The sequence below is a fragment of the Corvus kubaryi genome, unplaced genomic scaffold, assembly GCF_017639235.1.
Source record: "Corvus kubaryi isolate FWS band 111438036 unplaced genomic scaffold, C.kubaryi_AGA036_p1.0 37398, whole genome shotgun sequence".
Taxonomy (NCBI): Eukaryota; Metazoa; Chordata; class Aves; order Passeriformes; family Corvidae; genus Corvus; species Corvus kubaryi.
This window is the reverse complement of record NW_024581137.1, coordinates 52490075-52510808: the sequence shown is the minus strand read 5'-3', so window position 1 is coordinate 52510808 and position 20734 is coordinate 52490075.

Sequence of the window (20734 nt, the reverse complement as noted above, 5' to 3'; positions counted from 1 at the left end):
GCTGTGACAACAAAGACTCTACACACTGCATCAACCACATGATTTTTTTCTTATAATTACAGGTTCTTTGTTGCTCTTCTCCTCTAATTAAAGATGTTGCACTAATTTTTAAAAAGTGATTGCTGCTTGAATTTAGAGCCATAAAATATACAACACAGATAAATGCCAGTTGACTGAAGCCCACTCCTACCTCATCACTTACCACTGTGAGTGTCCCAGTAGGGTTCTGTGGGAGCTCTTCTACTGCTCAGCTGAGCACAGCTTTGGCATTACAATCTAATGCAAAATGAAGTATCACAGTTCAATGGAGACCAAGCAACAAAGATTCGAGAGAGAGGGTAAAATCATAGAATTCATCTGAGCAGCAGCAAAAAAAAAGGATATTAAGGATATTTAATTGCTTGAAATAGTACATAATAATTAGAAATGTGTAAATCAAATACACTGGTCACCTTGATAGGCAGACTGCACATCAGCAGTCAGCATTGCTGGCATCTTACCACATTTTGTAATATTTTATCAAAGCTGTCTGTATAGTTCTCATAGTTCTTTTGTTTGTTTGTTTGTTTTTCTCCCTGCACAGTAAACCTCTTCATTGACCTTGCTCCTTTAAAGAAAAACAGTAACATAGGTAAGGAGACAAATTCTTTAGCACTGGTATCAGCAGAGCAAGGATTTTAATTGCACCTTCTATTTTCTGGGCTTCTGGTAGGCTTATTTATTTATTTATATGTATTTATTTATTTATGATTCATTATTTCATATTTTTCTGTAGCATTTCTGAGTGATAGTGGGCGATCCAGGAGTACAGATCCCACCCACCCCTTACTCTTCCTTCTTAAACAGCAGAATCCTCCTTAAAGCACTACAGCTCTAAGTAGCTCGCAGTATGCAGGGTCTCCATGCCCCAGCACACCTGTTTCTACAGGCAGAAAATTAGTCTTCCTTTGTTTGGCATGAGGGGAGCCTGAGGGGGCCCCTGGAGCCACAGCACTGCTCATGTAGCAATTCAGCAGCAAGAACAAGGACTTTCCTAATAGCAGAAAGATCAGACTCTAGGGGTGAGCATCTCTGCCTTTATGAAATGTGTCTTCTGGAGAAAATTCCTCTTTCGTAATCTTGATTTTGAACATCTCCCACACTGGGATGCTGTATTTTCCACTGCATGTGTTTAAGACCTGCATTGTTGTGAGAAAAAATGGCAGTGCAAGAGAGGAAGATATTTAAAGTGGAGTTGCAGAGAAAAATTACTTTTTATTGTATTTTTAAAAATTATTTGCTTATTCATACATTCACTATTGTTGATTTCAGCCAACATAAGGAAACTGGGATGGGTTCTGGGGAAGGAAGGACTAGCTCAGGTGCCCCAGGGCTGTAAAGAACTGAGTCTACTGTATATATAACCATCTAATTTGTTTTTAAGATGCAAAGTCCTACATTTAAATTGCCAGTTGGTCTACAATAGTTTCAAGAATTAGATTATTAGACTTTAGATGCCAGTCTAAAGAACTAACACCCTATCCTGGGACAAGGCCTGAGGTAAGAGCTTAAACAAAAGAGGAAAAGCATGAAGAAAACCAATACGTTGACAAGAAAGCTAGATTGTGTGAAGATGTTTGCAAAAAAATCACATCAAACTTTTATATTTAATTAAGTAATAGCTAACTTAGAAACTGGAATGTAAATGCTTCCTTGTTTGAGCGTTTTTTTTTTTTTTCCAGCCACAGAGATTTTGCTCCAACATAAGCTTCATAATTTTCAGTGTATTGTCACTTAATGTTCCCTCACAAGATCTGTGTGGGTGCCATTCCAGCACAAACCAGCTCCAAACAGATCTTCTAGCTTGAAAACAGTTTGTTCATATAGTTGAACTAAACTCTTCCAGTAAAGTCAATTGTTGTTTCCCTAATTAATGTCCAGGTTCTTAAATACCTTCATTCCAAAGGTGACAAATTGGCTCTCCCAAAAGTCATTACACAGAAGAATCACTCCCAGAAATAAAATAGAAAGGTTTCTAGTGGAGTCTTATCTCCTCCTTTGTGTAGTAATGCTCAAACTCCAAAAGGTTTACCAACTAAAGACCACCTCAAAATTGAAAGCAGACCTAAAAAGGATTAAGAATAATAACAGTAGTAGTGGTGGTAAGAATTAAGACTTAAAGTATGTGTTGAGTCTCCATGTAGTGAAGGCTGTTGGATTAGTTGCGACCTCCCTGTTGTGTGACTCCTCCCGTTTCACGGAGCTGATTTCAGCCTCGCTGTTCCAAGTTTCTCTCAATGAGTGAAGTGATCTGTCACTGGGTTTTATTAGATTTTTTTCTTTTATTTTTTAGAGCAGATGGCTGATTCTTTTTACCTGGAGAGCTGCCACTTTCTTTAGATGCATTTTGGGCTTTATGGTAGTCTAATTTATCTGTTTATTTGAGAAATAAGTAACCTAAATTGAAAATGTGTTATAATTTCACTGACCTCAGAAAAGCTGATAGATTTGCTGCATAGATTTCCTGAATTTTGTTGAAAAAATAAAGGCAACCCCACAAAGAGAAAATAATTTAATACATTGGTAGTTGGACTACTAGCCATGAAAAAGCAAGTCCAGGTCTTTATTAGTTCTGGCATCTGTGATCATAGAATCATAACATGGTTTGGGCTGGAAGGGACCTTAAAGCTCATCTAGTTCCAGTCCCCTTGCAGTGAACCTTCCAGTAGACCAGGTTGCTGAGAGCACCATCCAACCTTGCCTGGAATAGTTTTATAGCCAGTTGCTGGATATTCTGCTTTACATTTCAGCTTGCAAATGTACATCAGAAACAAACTTGCTCTGTGTAGCCATTCACCTTTATTTATGTCTAGATTTCTTACTTGGCTTTCATCAGCTTGTATTCCTGAGCTGGAATTAATTCTTGTCTGTTTGTACCATGTTGTCCTTCTCCTGGAGCGGCTTCTGTCCTGCCTGAATATTTCTGCTCTGGCTCACTGCAAAGTTGCCAGATACCTCTTGCTTGGACTGGGTTTGTACTGGTGACCTGGCCAGGGGTATTTTCTTGCTTGTCTATGGGTGCAGTTTCAGGTTAGCAGTAAGGCTTACACGTGATTTGTAAAGCCACTTTCATAGCCTGCAGTGACTACAGATGAAGTTCCTCTTTGAGTGCTTGAGCTCTGACCTGCAGCCCATGGAGGGAGAGGTCTTGTGTTTGACCTTGTGAACCTCCCTCTCTGCCTGTACCCCACTGATGGGAATAAAGCAAATTTTGCCTCAGTCAAACGTGCTTGTGAAAATGTTCTCTGCCTTCTACAGTACAGTTCAATGAAGAATGAATGATCTTTCTAAATTCTGCTCCTGTGGGTCACCATTTGCTTGGGTGTTGATGCCCGTACAAGCCCCAAGTTTTACAAAGAATCCAAGCAGGCACTATGACCCTGCTGAATAATTCATACAAATCCTAGACCTGCAATAGGAGTGAGTCAGTGTCTTAATTAATTAGCTATTTATGCTCCCCCAGGCACACTACTAAAAGGTGCATCCTTTAGTGGGGTAGTTGGCACTAAGTTCAAGATGACTGGTATTCTTTGGCGAAAACAAACCACAATTTGCCTGTGTGGTACAGAGAACTAATGGTACATTTGAAGTGTGCTTTTCTAACAAAGAAGAATAACTGTATAATCCAGGCCATTCCTTTTTTTTTTTTTTTTTTTTTTTAAACTGACTAGGGAATCCCCATTTTACCCTTTTTACACAAATTTAGCATTAAAGTTTCTGTTTTCTGTAATCCCCATGGACCTCCTGTCAGCATGGAATATACATCTATTTCTTTTCTTTTTGATCTTAACACTTGTAAGTAATAAATAATTGATTGCCCCGGGAATTCTGGGAATATATTCAGCCTTAAATTGAGCACTAAACTATTTGCAAATGTGCTTAGGCACTAGCCCAAAAGATACATCAAAAGAATGTCAATGGATATTGGAAAGTGAAGTGCCATCATATGTTGGAATTAGGAAGCATAAAATGTAAGTAGAGAGATAACACTGTCAGATCTGCTGCCAGTAGTAATAGAAAAAGGTATGTTTTTATAGAAGGCTATAAACTGTTTTTCAAGCTAAACCAGACTTTTACCTCACTCCAGACCGTATTCAGGGAATGCCTTGTTTTTGACTGTTGTCTTAAAACTGGGGCTTGACAGTGCACTCCTCCCAGAGATACCTAAAGCTGAGCCTGAACAGCCTGTGAGATCCATCTGTCAGAAAGACCTGGGGTACATTTACTGCAGTGACTGCCCATCTTTGGCACTGCAGACAGGTTTTCTGAGGCAGTCTGATTTCACCATGGCTCCAAGCCCCCATATAAGCTTGCTCAGTAAAGCTGACCAAGTCTGTGCTGTTGTGAGTAAACTGTTTGTAGGGTCATGAGCTAACCTGACTACACCTGCACTGCTGTGCTTGCAGCAGAGTCATCAATGGTAAATTGTTCTTGACCAGCCTGGTTGCTTTTTATGGTGAAATGACTGGCCAGAAAGATGAGAGGATGGATGTAATACATTATCTTTTCAGTAAGGCTTCTATACCATCCTTATCTGGAAGATGACGAAGTATAGCTCGGATGAACAGACTGTTACATCAGTTGAAAACTGCCTGGCTCATCAGGTTTGAAGAACAGTTATCAACAGCCCAAAACTCAGTAGTTGGGTACCCCAGAATTGGTGGTGTTCAATATTTTCATTATGATCAGTGAGAATGCAAATTCGAAAAACCGGTGTGTGATGCTAAACTAAGGGAAATGATTAGCACCCTGAACAACAGAGCTTCAGTCCAGAGGGATCTTGAAACACCTGTGAATTGGACCTTAAGGCATTCAGTAAGGTGAGTGAATCCTGGTACCTGGAGCAGAATAACCTCATGCAGCAACACAAACTGGAAACTTACTGTGAAATGTGGAAACTTAGAGCAAATTTGAGGGCAAGGGCCACAGTTTTCATCCTGGGAGATTGAAACTGGACATTAGCTGAATTTCTTCAGTAGGAGGACAGTACAGCACTGAAATACATTTTTGCATTTTGGAAGAGTTGTGAAATCTTGGTCCTTGAAGGTTTTCAAGATTCAATCCAAATAAATCCATGGCTGATTTGATTTATAGTTGGTGACAGTCAGGCTTTGAGTGGGAGGTTGGTTCAAATGGCCTTCAGCAGCTTATTCCTGTTTCTCTGATTCTGCAATCCTTGTTTCCACACAGCAGCTAGAGGAGTCTCAAGAGAGTTTGCCTGTGACCTGTCTGGGTCTGTAGGGTTTTCCTTGCTCAGATGTTTCTCGGAAGTTCCAATCTATGCAAACTGGACATCTGTGACCATGGATATGGATCAAAGATGGCTTTGCAACAGCTTTGTCAGAGACCTTTCTGTCTCCTGGTACTGTGGAAAGCTGCATTATCCACGATGGATGTTACATCAGCCTGGGAGAGTCTCTTGTGTAAGGCCACTTGCAGTAACTGCTGTGAAGTTGCACATGTGGAGAGTTGCAGAGAACATGCTGCACTCTGGCATGTGGTTCTTTTGTCATGAGGATGGAAGATGGTCATGGGAGCAACAGAGAATTGGGTCAGTTGACAGTCGAACCATCTGTAGCTCTCCTATCAGACAGTAAAGTCTGGGAGAAAACAGTTGTTGTGGACTCTCTTGGCTGAATAAAAACGAGTGGGATAGATTTCTCATCTTCAAAAACTTCAGGTAGAAGTGTGTTGGAAGTTGTTGAGACATCCTAGGTTAACAATTTCAGTGTGAAAACTGCCCCATGAAACATTTTTTCGTATCTTAACATTAAATACACTAAGATATTTGAATGAAAGGAGGCCATAGTTAAAATGAAGGATTTAAAACATGTTCTTGTTGGCTCAGCTCATTGTTGAATTAGAGTACAAGACTTTGCTCTTTGGGTTTTGAAATACTGAAACTCCCCTAGGATGGGAAACCTCTTCCTACTGTTTGTTAAAGAAAATAGCCATCTAACATTCTGTTAGGTTAGATGTCTTTTCATGGCCTGGGGACATCATCCTGTGTTGTTTGATTTCCTATATTCAGTGTGTCCAGACACTACTGCAAACATTCACTTTGGGATAAGTAGCATTTCTCTAATTTTTAAATGTATTCACTTTGCTTGTGTTCATACCTATTTCAATGCTCGATTTTGTGCACATGCCCTCATAGTAACTTGCTGATAGGAATGTTCACAGAAGCAGCAAATTTGTAATGCATCATTCAAGTATATCTGCAGAAAATTAATTCTAAATAAATATATATAAAAATATATAAACCACTTTTTTTGCATCAACTGTATGTTCTGTGTACTCACGTAAGCAGTGATGGCCTGAATCTTCTGATGATGCATGTTTATAACAAACTTGCTGAGGGATAGGTTACAAAAAGACTTTCCCTTACAGAAACATTTGAAAAAAAAGTTAGAACTGAGATTTGGTAATGGTAGTCTCTGGGGGAAAAGTATGTGATAACATCCTTTCTCTGCAAATGGGGCTTTCTGACATACTTTCTCAGCTTATGTAGATCACGAAAACATGCTCACCTCTTTCACTGCCATAATCTGTGATAATCAGTGCAGCAGTGAACAGTTTTCTAGAGAAACATTAAGCACTTCACTAAACCACACCTGAGTAATTTAATATTTTCAATGTGCAGGCTAAGGCTGCAATTGCCTGCCTGCTTTAAAACAACATAAATTCAAGCTGCTCCTGGAAAATGTGAACCCTCTCTGGGCTGCATGTTCTTGCTGCCTCCTTTGGGCTGTGCTGGTGGTTGTGCACTGAACCAGTTCAGCCCTGCAACCCTGATGGGACCTGATGGAGGTGAGAGGAAGGAGGGTACCCTGGTTTTGGTGCTCAGTTCCCTGGTGCAGAGATGGCATCATGAAACCAGAAGTGAGAGAGGCCAGGACATGTCTCTGTATTTAAGTTGTCAAAAAGTGACTACTTTGCAGGGAGACCTCAAAGCACTGTTAAATCTGAGAGATTAATTTATCCTTTGTGAGATTTAGTCTCAAAAACAAAGCCTGAAATTCTGAAGCATGAAATAAAGTGTCCAGAAGAAAATACCCTGTTGCCAGACCACCTGGAGGTGATCCAAAATGGTTTTTGTGCCTGACCCAACACAGGACAATTTCTACCCTTTCATTTGTGAGGGAATTGCAATAGATCTGTAGGCTAAAACAATTTCTGGATAAATCCTCTGATAGCAGCAGAATTTCAACAAGAGTGATTTCACACATAGCAACTGCAGCAACAAGTGTGTTACAGTGCTTCCCTCAAAGACCTGCATGCAAGCACTTGCTTGGATTGATTAAACAGATGGTCAATAACAAAGGAGATGTCTAGGACAACTTGGAAAGTTGGGAAGCAGTAGCAGATTTGTGGGAGCTGCACAGCCCATGACCATGGATTTCTGAGAACCTCACCATGTCCAACAGGTATTTCAGAAGTTAACTGAAATATTAAAAATTACTACAAGGATCCTATGCAATAAGAGCAGGGTTTCTGACACCCCACAGCCATCAACAAAGGTCCTGGATTTCTAGAGACTGATCTGTGTCTATGTTAACTGGAAAACCTGCTTCTCAGGATGCAGTTGTAGGAGGAGAATGGGGCATAGAAACATCTGCAAAATATGTGCATCACTTATGTGGAATCACTGGTCTGACTGGTACTGAGGATGCTAAGAGCAAAGGACTAGGAAAGAATGAGGCTGGCTTGCAAGAGCAGGGAGATAGGGGCTCTGATATGTTTAGGACTCTGAGATTAACACCACAGTTTCTAATTGAACATGATAGCCCCTAACATTGCTGGGTTTTTTCCTGAAATGAAGGATAACAAGGATTATTTAGAGAGTAACAGAGTTATGGAGGCCCAGAAAAGCTCTTATCACCCCATAATCTGGAGGCTTCAGCAGACTGTTGTGTTTGCCTGCCCTTCTAAAGAGAGCCTAATAGTTCCTTCAAAAATAAAATACCCAGAATCTTTCTCTCTGTTCCCTTTTCCCTCTTGCCATTGGCAAAGCCCCAACAGGCCAAAGCCTTCACTAAAGTAATCCCCAACCCCACAAATTAATGTAAAAAGTAGCACGGAGATAAAAAAATAAAGGTATAATTTGGGTGATTTTATCCATTATTACAGCTGCATGAGCAAGTGTTCTCCATGCTACCAAGAAATGAGTTGCCTCTGAGAATTAAATAAAGCTGCCTCAGGAGCAGTGAAAGGGAACACAAATAGGTCAGTTTGCCTCCCTTGGAAGCAACTCTGCTCATGCTTTAACACAGACATAAATGAAGGGCCTGGAGAATGAACGGGAAACAGTGCTGATAAGTTTGAGCAATTGTGGAAGTATCTTTTGGAGGTAGAATTCAAACTTTATCTGCATCTTCAATATTGCACTCTTTCTCTTGGGATCCTGTCTGGGAAAAAAAATCCCACTTCACATCCAAGGGAATTAGCAAAAAAAATATTTAAATCATTAATTACAAGTATCTCTGCTTACATATGACCATGTATTGCCCTCTGCATGGCTAGATGAACTGTGTCACTGCTTTCTTTTTTCATTTTATCACCTTTTCTTTTCAATCCCTTTTGTCCTTATGGCGTGTTGTCTCGCTGTGCTTTGCCTGTGGGATATTTCAGTCCAGGTAGCAGCCACGTGTTCCCCTCCTCACTGGCAGCTCTTTGACTTGTGTCCCTTCCCACCGCCCACTCATTCCTCAGTGGCAGCAGTGACTTGGCACAGAAAATGATGCTTGGAGCATTACCAGAGCACTGTCTTTGTAGGGGCAGCCAGGTGTTGATCACGGCAGGAGAAAGAAATGTCCATTTTCTTTTTCTCACCCACTCCCTTTCAGTTAAGCAGGAGGTGAACCAGGCCCAGCCGGTGCTGCAATGCCTGCTGACGTTCTCCAGCTGTGCATTCCTCATCTGCCTCTGTTCTTTATTTCCCCCCCACCTCCGTTTTGAAGGATGAAAGTAATGACAATGTGGGATTCTAAATATAACCGAGCCGCTTGCAGGTTCTGTGATTGCACTGTGGGCTGTGTGAAATCTGAGGCAACAGAACGCCTGCTTTACAGTGTTGCTTTAGGTGAGAATCTGTTTAGTGCCCTAAGACAAACAAAACATACAAAAGCCCGAAGGCCAACACACTGAGGGAGATGTTGGCAGTGGCTGCCTGAATCCCTCTGTCTGTTACAGGTAATGTCCCCGCTGGAAAATGATGCATTCAGTGGCAGATCTTCATTACAGCAAATTAGGTATTTTCCAGTACATGAACATTGATCAAGTGAAGCATTTCAGGGAGTGAGCACATCCATCCTCCCAAGGGCACCCCAGGAGTACTTGATCCCAGCGAGGGAGTTATTTTTTTAGGCTGCAGGCCTCAGAGCTGAAGAAGTCCCTTCTGCTCCCTCACCTCCTCCTACTTCCAGCCACTTCTTCCCACTCTCTTACTCCTCCTTCTGCTACTCTGGCACAAGTATTTGGGCATGTGGTGAAGTGCAAAGGGAGAGCTAATCTGACTTAAAAAAACTCTGGCTGAAAAATAAGAGGTGGGGGGCTAGCTAGCTCAGCTCCCTGCTCTAATTTATTTGCAGCAACCTAGGAGGTACGAGGAGGAACAATGTAGGAGCAGAGACTCCTTTAGCAGACAAAGCTGCTCAAAATAATGCTGATCAGGATTTCCTTTTTGTGATGACTTCTTCCTGCCACCTGCAAGGAGACAAGACAGCCCTGTAGCAGTCTGCTTGATGAGGATGGGGAGGAAATAACCTGCTCACAAGCACTAGGTTCCAAACTGGGCATCAAAGGAGAATTTAGAAGAAACTGTCAAGTGACAGTCAAGATCTATATTCTAGTTTGATATACAGTTCAGTTTAAAATAAAAGTTTTTAGCTAGTGAAGCTCTTCATGGTTTGAACCTTACTACCTCCAAACAGAGGAACTACCACTTAGTTCAAAGCACTGATAAGAGAAACCACTGGACCATTAGAGAATCCTCTACTGAAACAGAAATGTATCCTTGGTTTATATTGAGGAGGTTTTCATTTGTACTCCAAAACGTAATGATTTATGTAATTTGTAAAATATCTTTCTATGCATTTTTCTTGTGACGTTAAATGTTATCACTGTGTACACAGATATATTTATATATCTCTTCTAACCTCCTTTGTTTTTCAATCTTACTCACCTCTTGTCCTCTGGAGATAACAGGAGGGTGTAGAGAGTGTTTTCAATGAGTCAGTTTGAAAGTGACTCTGGGGATCTGAGGTTGCACAAGTGCTTTTGAAAACATGACCAAGTAGCTTCAGGCATTAGGTTAAAATGAAATAATGCTTCAAAACTAAGTCCTGGCCATCTGGCAGAGATTCCAAGTGAAGAGAGATAGCTCCAAGGCCATGTCAGTATGCTGGAGGCAATACCTTTCCTTTTGTTTTTAATCAGTCTATGGGATGACGAAGCCTGTGGGCTGAGGGAGAAGCTCCTGGGATAGCTGATGAGATGAAGATGTGTCTGAGACCAGGTGCCTGGCTTGGGACTGCCTGGGGGGTGTCCTTGTCCCTTGCAGATCAAGAATACTGAGCTCTAGGAAGGTAGGTAATGATAGGTGAAATCTTAAATGGAAAAATACAAGCAGTCACTGAGTGGGAACCTGCCACCAGATTCCTGCCTTCTGGAGGTGTTCATAATTAAGGAGTCAGATTGATGCTTACTTTCTCACTGGCCCATTGAATGTTGTCCTCTTTGCAGTTCAGTGAGCCAGCTGTCATAGGAGACACATGGGAGTGGGACTGAGCATTTTGTATTCTGATGGCTGGAAGATCTTACCAGAGAAGTGGGAGCTGTGGGAAAGAAGAGTCTGGGTCTTTAACACCCTAGGAGTGTGCTGCAGAGACTGAGTTATCATCAAAAGGCTACCACCATCATCTCCACCCGTGTTCTGCAGTGAACTCCTGTGTAAGGCTCACTTGGATATATTAAGATCATGTTTTATTTTACTTTTTTCCAGGGAGCTTTGCAGAAAGCAAAATTAGGCAGCCTTTAGGGGCTAAGTATGTTTCTTCTTTTTCAAACCTCAGGTAAGGTTTATTCCAAAGTGATGACAAAATTTGATAGTGATGTATATACATACATACATACATGTATATGTATACAATAAGTTCCTCTGGGAGTCATTTGGTACTGCAGTAAGTGGTCAGAATCACTATTTTGAGTTTCCCAAACTGAGTTGCTGGTAATGTAAATGGGAAGGATCTGACCTTCTGGCTCTTGAATCAGCAGGCTTTGTTGTTGAAACTGAATTGTATTAGAGAAGTCAATATAGAATAAGCCCTTGTATTTAGCTTTTTTCAAATTCCAGCAGGAATGCTGGTGTCAGGGGTGTGGTGCACAGAGATGACCCATGCCATTGTCATTAGAAAATAAATAAGGGTTCACAAAGTGATCATGCAGTGGCTGTGTCCCTGCAGCGTGCCCAGCAGACTGTGACTGCTGGATAATCTTTATTGCCTCATTCTGTGGAACACTCAGTTCTGAATTACATTAGAATCTCGTATTTCATCTACAAAGCTGTGAAGCAGATGCATTTTTCAAACAGTATGAACATTTTTCTTTCCTATTTTTTTTCAGGCCAATTCCATACCTTTCCTGAGGGAGCCAGAGTGCCTGGCTAAGTGGAAAAGTAATAGTGCATCTGTAATAAATAGATAAGATAAAAACTTGCTCTGTTGTAAAGGGTGTAGCTGCTTGACTGCATCTGCTTATTTTGTCAGTGTGTGATTCCCACTTTCTTCTTGTCAAGCTTTGAGATTATTAGTACTGAATCTTCATCTCACTGCTTGCATCTGCTGATAGTCTTTCTTACTTTGAACCTCATGGTGTGATAGCCTGAGCTGCTGTAATGACAGCTGACTTCATGCAAAAAAATGCCCCACAAACAACAAAACAAAACCAGCTGAGGAAAGGCATGGCACCCACACAAGTCCCAGAGAAGTACTGTACTTCTTCCTTAGCTCCTCTAAAGAGTTGCTACAAGCCTTGCTCAGAGTGGGAGTATAGGCAAGAGGAAAACTGATATGCAAGGATTTACAGCATAGTGGCTGTGCATGTCTGCCTCAGCTGGGGGTCTGCTTGTAGTGTGGGTAAGTACATTTAATTTAACTTTGATCTACTTTGCTTGGGCAACAAGCAGGGTGAAGAGATCAATGGAAGCGCCACCCACTCGGTTAATCACCCCCAGCCCACTCCCTGCGGCTGCGCCGTCACTGCTGCTCGTAGCTGAGATACAAAGATTAGGAATGGTTTGCATGTGTTTAATGGTGCTGCAATGGTATTGTTATTTCCAGTTGCAGAACAGACCTGTTGCACTGTGGTGTGTGTGAAGGTGTTGTGTGAAACCAGGTGTCCACAGACTTGAAAGGCTTTGTTTTCGCAAACGCTGATGCCATGATACAGGAGACTCAGAACACAGGGGTCGCCTCTGTATGGCAGTAGTATCAAAACATTTTGTTATTCATTAGCAAAATTCTGTACTTTGTGGGAAAAGCCTAGTTTATCTGCTAGTTGATAAATATTTCAGTGCCCCAAAACAAGTGGAGCTGGATGCAGGGAGGTATGAGTGGAGACACAGGAGCTGGGGGAAAGAAGCAGCAAAACATATTTGAGAAAATTATCTTTATCCATATAGTAGGAGATGAAAATACTGCTTTGGGAAGATGGGTTTCCCTTGATACATTGTGTAGGGAAATAAGTTTTGAAAGTGACTGAGCTTATGTAAGTTTAAAATACTGAGGCTGGCATAAACCTTTATGGTGCTTGAGGTAGAGAAGGAAAAAAAGGTGTGAATCAACGGACAACAACCACAGGTCTGAGCACTTGGCAGTGGGTGACAGCTGCTGGATGTTGGACCTGTGAAGTTAAGAGTCAAAACTATACCCCACACTCAGCATTTTTACTGCTGATTGGATGAATACTCACAGTGAGTTAAGTCCAACTAGAGATTTTGGGGAATTTTAATATGCAAATGCCCAATAAAGATGTATTTCCTTGAGTTAGAAGTAAGGTCTAGCTCCAGTTTTTGTGAATATTTTTGTGGGAAGGCCTTGGAGAATGAAGCAGCCTGTTCCACTGTTGGTAGAAAGAATATCCCAGGATTTTCATGTTACTGAAGAGAATTAGCCCCTGGCCTCTGTGGAAGGCTGGGTTTCCACCTCCAAGTACTGTATGCCAGTACCAGCCTCAAACCCCTTCTGGTGTGTGACTTGTTGCAACCTGAAAAATTCACAAGTTTTTCCTCAAAAGCTTTTTTAAAAATAGTTCTGCTGCTTAGGAAAGTTAAACACAGACTCAGAGAGATATTTGGTCTAAATAGCAGGGGTTTAGGAGATGAGGAATGGCATGTTGCTTTTAATGGTGCTTCAGACCTGCTAGTGCCCTACTCCTGCAGCAAGGCTTGGTCAGACCCTGCTTCGTGCCTCTGGGGTTGATCCTGTCACATGCAGTTTGGATGTCTGTGATTTTTTGACAGCTGTATTCAGCTACAATAAATGTTTTCTTAAAGCCTGATTAGATCAAAATGATGTTTGTGTTGTGTGTGACAGTGCTGCGGTGACTTGGAGAACCAAAGACTTCATCACAAAGAGGTTTCATTGTGTCTCTGGTTTGGCTGATTAATAAATGCATTTAGTAACTGGAAAAATATGTTGCTGCTTTGTTGATGTGTTGACTCATTTGATGTATTTTAAAAGAAAACAGACAACAAACTGCTTGTCCAAACGAGTCTACTGACATGTCTGCGGAGGTAGGCTGGGCTGGAGGATGTCGAGATCGTCTCATCAGATTATTGTGATCTCTTGTTTGCTTCATGGTCTGTATGAAGAAATCACTTCTCTGTTTCCACCAGGTCTTCTGGGCCTCAGAGGAGGTTTCATATGGCATCGTTGTGACAAACACATCTACGCTTTATGAACAGCATGTCATGGGAAACTTACCAAACCACGAAACTCGAGCAGGCTTAATATTGATAAAAACTACATTGCATAAAAGTTATCTGAATGGTATTTTAATGACTCAGCCAGTAATAGGAGAAAATATTCCATTCAGTGCACAAGAGACAAAGTGTGCAGCTGTCAATCTAGAGTAATAGAGGCTTAGTTCAGTTTGCAGGAGATTTTATTTAAGGATGGAACCATTGGACAGGAGGTTCAGCACACACATATGGGTGACGCACTTCTCAGAGCGGGGGTGGTTCTCTATCGTGTGGAGCTGGGTTATTGTTTGCATCCTGGAGTACCCCTGCAGGAACTTAAATCTCTCTCCGTCTTGGTGGTTTTTATTTGGGTGGCTGTACATGCTCCAACAGTCACAGATTTGTTGCTGCGTTCTGTGCCTTTATGCTGGGTTTCTGTAGCTATTTCAGGCAAAATAAGCAGAGTCCTTTAGACAGTGGCACCTGGGAAGTTGCCTCTGCCATGTTAATTTGTTAATTTGTTGTTGTCTTATAATAGAGCTGTTCTGATACTGCAATCTCTCCGTGAGGGTGATACCGGCTTTTCCCTGTAAGAATCTCTGATTTTCTTTATAGAACTCTTGGAAATCTTTCAGGCCTCTACCCTTGACTCAATTTTGGTTGAAATTGCCCAGTGAGTTCACTGGAAGAAGGGAAGAAACTATCAGATAATATAAACTTTTTTCCTAAGAATACCAAACTGAAAACCCAGTGGAGGAATTTGAAAGCGAACACTACAGTTAATATAAAAACTTGACAAATACAGCTGACTCTGTGCTATTCCCATGTTCAATATGGGCAAACTTCTTTTTTCTTCCTTACATTTACAATTCATTAGTGTATTGCTGGGATTGTTAAGCAAGATAGGATGAATGGAGTAGTTCAGACCTTCCCTATGTACTGGCTAGACCTTCTGTTGTTTGCCAGAATTCTTCAGAAGTGCAGGTGTAAAATCCCCTAATGTAAAAACATGGCTTCTGGTGTATTCTTTTTAAAATTAGAGGTGCAATTTTTTGCAAATTTCATGGTGCAGCATCACAAAGTATATGGAGTATATGGAACAAAATTGGGTGTTCTGTTTTAAAACCATGTGACACAGTTATGTCATTATATATACATACACACATCAATATGCAGACTTAGACTGTACAGTCAATAATCAGATTTTGAGGTAGACAGGCATGTTAACAGGTAAAACTGATCATGAGTTTACTGCAAGTCTACTGGTTTTGCTCACATTTGAGGAACTGCTGCCTTAATTAATTATGAATGTTCTATATCATAATATTTCTCTTTGAATATGAGAACTATCAAAATATTAGTATATTATTTACATAGGTGTCAGAGTTGCTGCAGCTGATATTCACAGCTAGCCCAAGTCATGCTGGACTGGCTTCAAATTACTTCCTTGAAAAGTGCAAAAGGGCAATTTCTCAGCTGGGGTAAGATGAAGTTGTGAGAATTCAATTTTAAAGGCAAAGAATCAGAGTGGTTTAAAATAAGCTTTTCGTAGCCTCTACCTCAAAGGCACTTTCTAAGGCATTCAGCTACCATGGTGATGAATGTGGTATAAATAGAAAATAGATTAGATAGAATCCAAGACATTTCTGAGTAGATCTAAATTAACAGTGGCCATTCAGGAAAGAGGGGTAGGAAGTCACTGTGCAAAATTTAAGAAAATACACACCAATAGTAAATCTAGAGTGGCTTATAGGAAGAGGAAGGTAGGAAGTAGTTGATTATATCATGGCTGGTAATACAATATCAACAGGAGTATTGGATTCTGATTCTGTTCAACCCTAGCACAGAAAAAGCAGACACAGAAGATGTTCTAGAAACCTGAGAAGCACTGAAAGACTTTTACCTGGGAGACAACAACTTCTTCTGAACAGGCAGGTGCCAGAAATGGCAATGTTCCCCCATGAATCTATGAAGCACACAAGGGATCCCACAACAGTGGGATACACAACTAGGAAAGACACTCAGAAATAAGATACTTATTCTGCAAAATACATCTCTGTCCCCTGTCAACCAAACTCTCTTTAACTTGTCTTGTATCATAAGACCCTGATATAATTTAAAGACAGCAAGTACTTTTTTAGGCTGTTTGCATAAGAAGCTTGTAGTTTTTTTGCCACAGTATATTAAGGTCTGTTTGACAGGAGTTAAAGGCCTCAATTTGCAGACTTATTTAAAGGACATAAAACTTCAGGGACATGGATGGTTCTGTTGTTTTCAGTGGGAGTACTCAAGTGCTTTAAATTGCAGGTGGACTGAAGCACCCTGCTGAAGAATGGTTCTAGAAATAGCTGTGCACAGGTATAAATATGCAATAAGCTAATGCGTGGCCTACAGATCTATCTTTGTATGAATAGTTCGCACTGTGTTGCTGCTCTTTTTGGAGGGCTTTGCAGCCAAGGGGAAGGTTTAGCTTCTCCATCCATTTACTTTCTCGTGATTGAGTTAACACTCTATGATTGCTGGTGTGTGAACATCATTACTGGGTGACCTTTCCCAAGTGATTGTAGGATGACAACTGCGTAACAGCTGCTCTTAAACCAGCCTCAAGTTTATGATGATCAAGGGATTAAAGACCTGTCTTTTGTGCTGCTACTTGCTGAGCTTCTGAAGTGAGTCTTTTTTATGTTGTCATCACTTCTGATAGTTAGAAAACAAGGTGGGAATTCAGTCATGTATTTGTGACTGAGATGTCAGCACTGGTTTTGGCTGGTCAGATGAACAAAATCAGAGGGGATAGTTTATCTAACTCAAAAGTAATTCACTGAATATGAGATGATAGCAGTTCTCCACACCAAAAATCAAAGTTTAAAGAAAGAGTGCTGACCAGCCATGTATCTAAAAATGGAAATTTTAGATTTGAAAGTAATTAAAAAAACCCCCAAAACATAGCTGAAATTATTTTGGATGAAGCATGATAGCTGGACAGCCCAAAAACTTCAGGGGATATGCGATAATGCTCCCTCATCCTCAAGTTACACGATTCAAGATATTGGTGACCTCTCTGTGAGGAGGCAGAAGTGCAGGAGAATGTTCTCAGGGCCTCTATGAAAATGTCCACTAAATAAGAAGAAGATGATGTATACCCTGACTGCTATCCCTTTAACTAGAATTTATGCTGAACGTGTGGCCTGCGGATAGGTTGTTTGGGCAATGTGAAGACCCACAGTGCCAGCAGCACAGTCCTTTAGCAGAGCCTAGGTGTTATCAGTACCACTGAGACAGCTGAGTGCTTTTACAGATCAGCTCAGCAAGGAGGAAAAGCTGACTGAAGCTGATCTCAAGCAGGGGAGAGGTTATGTAAACAAAGAAAACCTTTTTTGCAGTCTTATTTCTTTGAGGGTATGCAAACACAACTGGTTAACCTGCTAATTCATTTGGTGATGGCCCTGGACTCTGAGCTGTCACTAAGCTTGTGTATCTGTTTTGTTTAAGAACCCCTGTCTCCTCCTGGCAGATTACAGATGTAACCAAAGCTGGGTTTCCATTACCCCTTCTCTGAAACAGCAACATGATATAGCTGGGTATGGCACTATTACCTTTGGAGCTACACAACCTAGAACACAACGTGCAGTTCATCTTAACACAAAGCATCACAAGCACCCTCTTCTCACATACTGGCTTCTCATAGCTAAGTGCAGATGTGCATTTTCAAAGTTATCTGAGTTTCTTGGGAGCTGCTCTGTTAGTGCTGAATAAATTCTCATGGGAGTAAACGGTTATCAAAGCTACACCACCTTCTACTCCCTTAGATTACTTTCTTTGTTGTAAACATAAGTAACATCAACACTTTAAGATAAAACCCCTAAAATAAAAAGTAAACCCCCAACCCTCTCCTGCCTACACAGTTCTGCCTTTGAGCCTGAAATGAAAGAGTGGTAGATATTCAGCCACATTACTTAACACATTCCTGGAAGGCATTTGGATGCTGTGGTGAAAAAGGGGTGTAAACAAACCAACATAAAACAACAAAGCTTAAATTATGTAACTCGTGGCAGGCTCTACAGACACCCAAACTGAGATCTCCTTGGGTGTCCATTTCCCTTCCAGAACAATTTAAACTCAGCAACTGGGGTGACCTATCTGGTGTTGAAAGCAGAAGGAGATAATGATGCCTGTACACTTAAAGCATGAAATGGTAATTACAAGGGCTGTGTTCTGAGGGAGAAGCCAGGATATCCTCCAAATGCCACACTGGTGATGGTTCTGGAAGAGTATATCATTCCCTATATCTTAGATCAGGTGTTTCCTTCTTCCTTTTCTACCTGAGAAACTAGTTATCGTTATTACCATTTAAATAATCGTTACATACTGGATTTCTAATATAGCACCAGGATGAATGAATGTTTTCACATTTCTCATTGCTCTAAGACCATCAGCTGACGTATGTCATCATAGTTTCATGGCACAATTTCTGTTCCAGGTACTCCATGGACTTATGTCTGTTATTTATACTACAGACAGATGTCTTCTGGAAGAGTTTAAGATGTTATCGCGTGTCTTACTTCCCCCCTCACTTCTGCTACCAAAGCAACTTGTTTGAGTACTCCCTAACCCACTTCAGGCACAATCAACACAGTTAGTGTATGGCTCCTATTTAAATTGTTTGAACTCAGCTGATTCTGCTTTAAGTGGGTTAGGGAGCACTCAAACGGCTGGGAGAGCTACCCAGGTAGTAATCAATGCCCAAGGGACTCTATAAACAGCTTGAAAAGAGAATGGCAGGGCACAAATGTTTCAAACCTCTGCAGCTGTTTGCAAATTGAATGTCTACAGAGAGCCTGTAAGCTGCACGTGAGCTATTGCAATACCCGTTTCCAGATGAGGTGTTCTCTCTCCTCAGCTGTAACAGCTAGCAACTTCTTAAAAAAATAAAATGAAATGAAAGTTGAGAATTATAAGAAAGTTTATGGTGATGTGCCCATATAGCATATGAGCAGATATTCTCTGAGCCCAGCGCAGCATATTGTGCAACAGCATGGGAGAGGGGAAATTTTGGCCAGCAAAGTCAAAGCATATTCTTTCTTTTATCTGTTGGATGCTAAAGCAGTGCCTTTCATGTGCCATTTGATTTCACCGGCCAGACAAGGGGGGGCAGACAATTTCCACTGCGCTCCAATCCCCAGCTCTGGAGGTACTTATTAGAGTCTGAACATTCGCTGTTTCAACCCACTGATAAGGGAGCCCATCCAACAAGCAAATTGGGCTGCCTTCCATCATGCTCTGTATCTTCCAAAATCTCCAAAGGGAACAGAGCGAACAAATATGTTGAGCGAGTGTGCTCAGTTTGTGGCAAACGGCAGAACAACCCCCCCAGGACATATGCACAGTCTATAGCCATCGCACCAATGCCGGGGATGAGGACCGGCGGATGCAGCTCATTAATTTTCTTCCACAGGCCTTCAGTAAGCACAGAGCTGGGGGCGGGGGATAGGAAACTGCCCCCTCATGGGAAACAAGCTTGCTCTGTAGTTCATGCTGGGGCCAAGGCATCTGGAGGAGCTATTTCTGGCATCTCCATGCACTCACAGTGTGACCAGGGCTGAGTCACACATCATTATCCCGTATGCAAATTAGATGTCAACAACTTTGCAGGTGATGTTTGTTGCAGCCTATTTTTTTTGTTTGAAGTGCTCAAGTGTACTAGTACATGGTATTCTGGGCTGACCTGGAGGATCTGTGGGCTGTAGCGCAGCCACCTGCACCCAAAGAAATAGCGTTTTGTGTTTTTACAAGTGATTGGTTCCACGTTGGTGTTTTTTCCTGGGGCAAACCCCACCTTCACTGAGACGTGAACCAAGGCAGGTCTTGCTCTGAAGGGCAGCAGCATCTGCAGCATTTGCTGGGGGACGGCAAACCCCTTCTTCCCCCTACAACATGCACTGTAGCCTTTGCCATCATATATGGCTTGAAAGAATCACAGAATATTCTAAGTTGGAAGGGACCCACAACGATCATCAAGTTCAACTCCTGGACCTGTACAGGACATCCCCAAGAGTCACACCATGTGCCCAAGAGCTTTGTCCAAATGCTTTTTGAACTCTGTCAGGCTGGTGCTGTGCACGTTCCTGGGGGCCCTGTTCCAGTGCCCAGCCACCCTTTGGGTGAAGAACCTCTGCCTAATATCCAACCTAAATTTTCTAATATCTAAGCTAAGAAGCTTTTAAGCTGACGAAATCCATCATGTCAGGCCGTGTAGCAGGGGCCCTGGTAGATGTGGGTGAAGGAGCGTTCTCAGAAGCAGGAGGGCGACTGCGGGACCTGTGCACGTCAGTGGTGTGGAATAAGGAGTGAAACGTGCTGGCTTTGGCTGGGGTTATTTTCTTCACAGTGTCTAGCGGCTGGTTGGGATTTGTGCTGGGCACAGGGTTCATAATACAGAGATGTTAATTTTGGGGAACGGGAGTTCAGTTTGGAATGGGCAGCCCAGGCAGGTGGTGGAGTCACCATGGAAGTATTTAAGGAAAGACTGGATGTAGTCTGGTCGTGCTGAGTCGTAGGCTGGACTCGAGGACGTCCAAGCTCTTTTCCAACCTAATTGACTCAGCGGCTCCTGATTCATCACCCAGCCCCAAGCACGGCTCTCTGCCACAGACACAGCTCCGCACCCGCGGGAGGGCCCTGACCCGACATGGCGGCCCGGGCGCGGGCGGCGGCGCAGGCGCGGGGGGCGGCGCT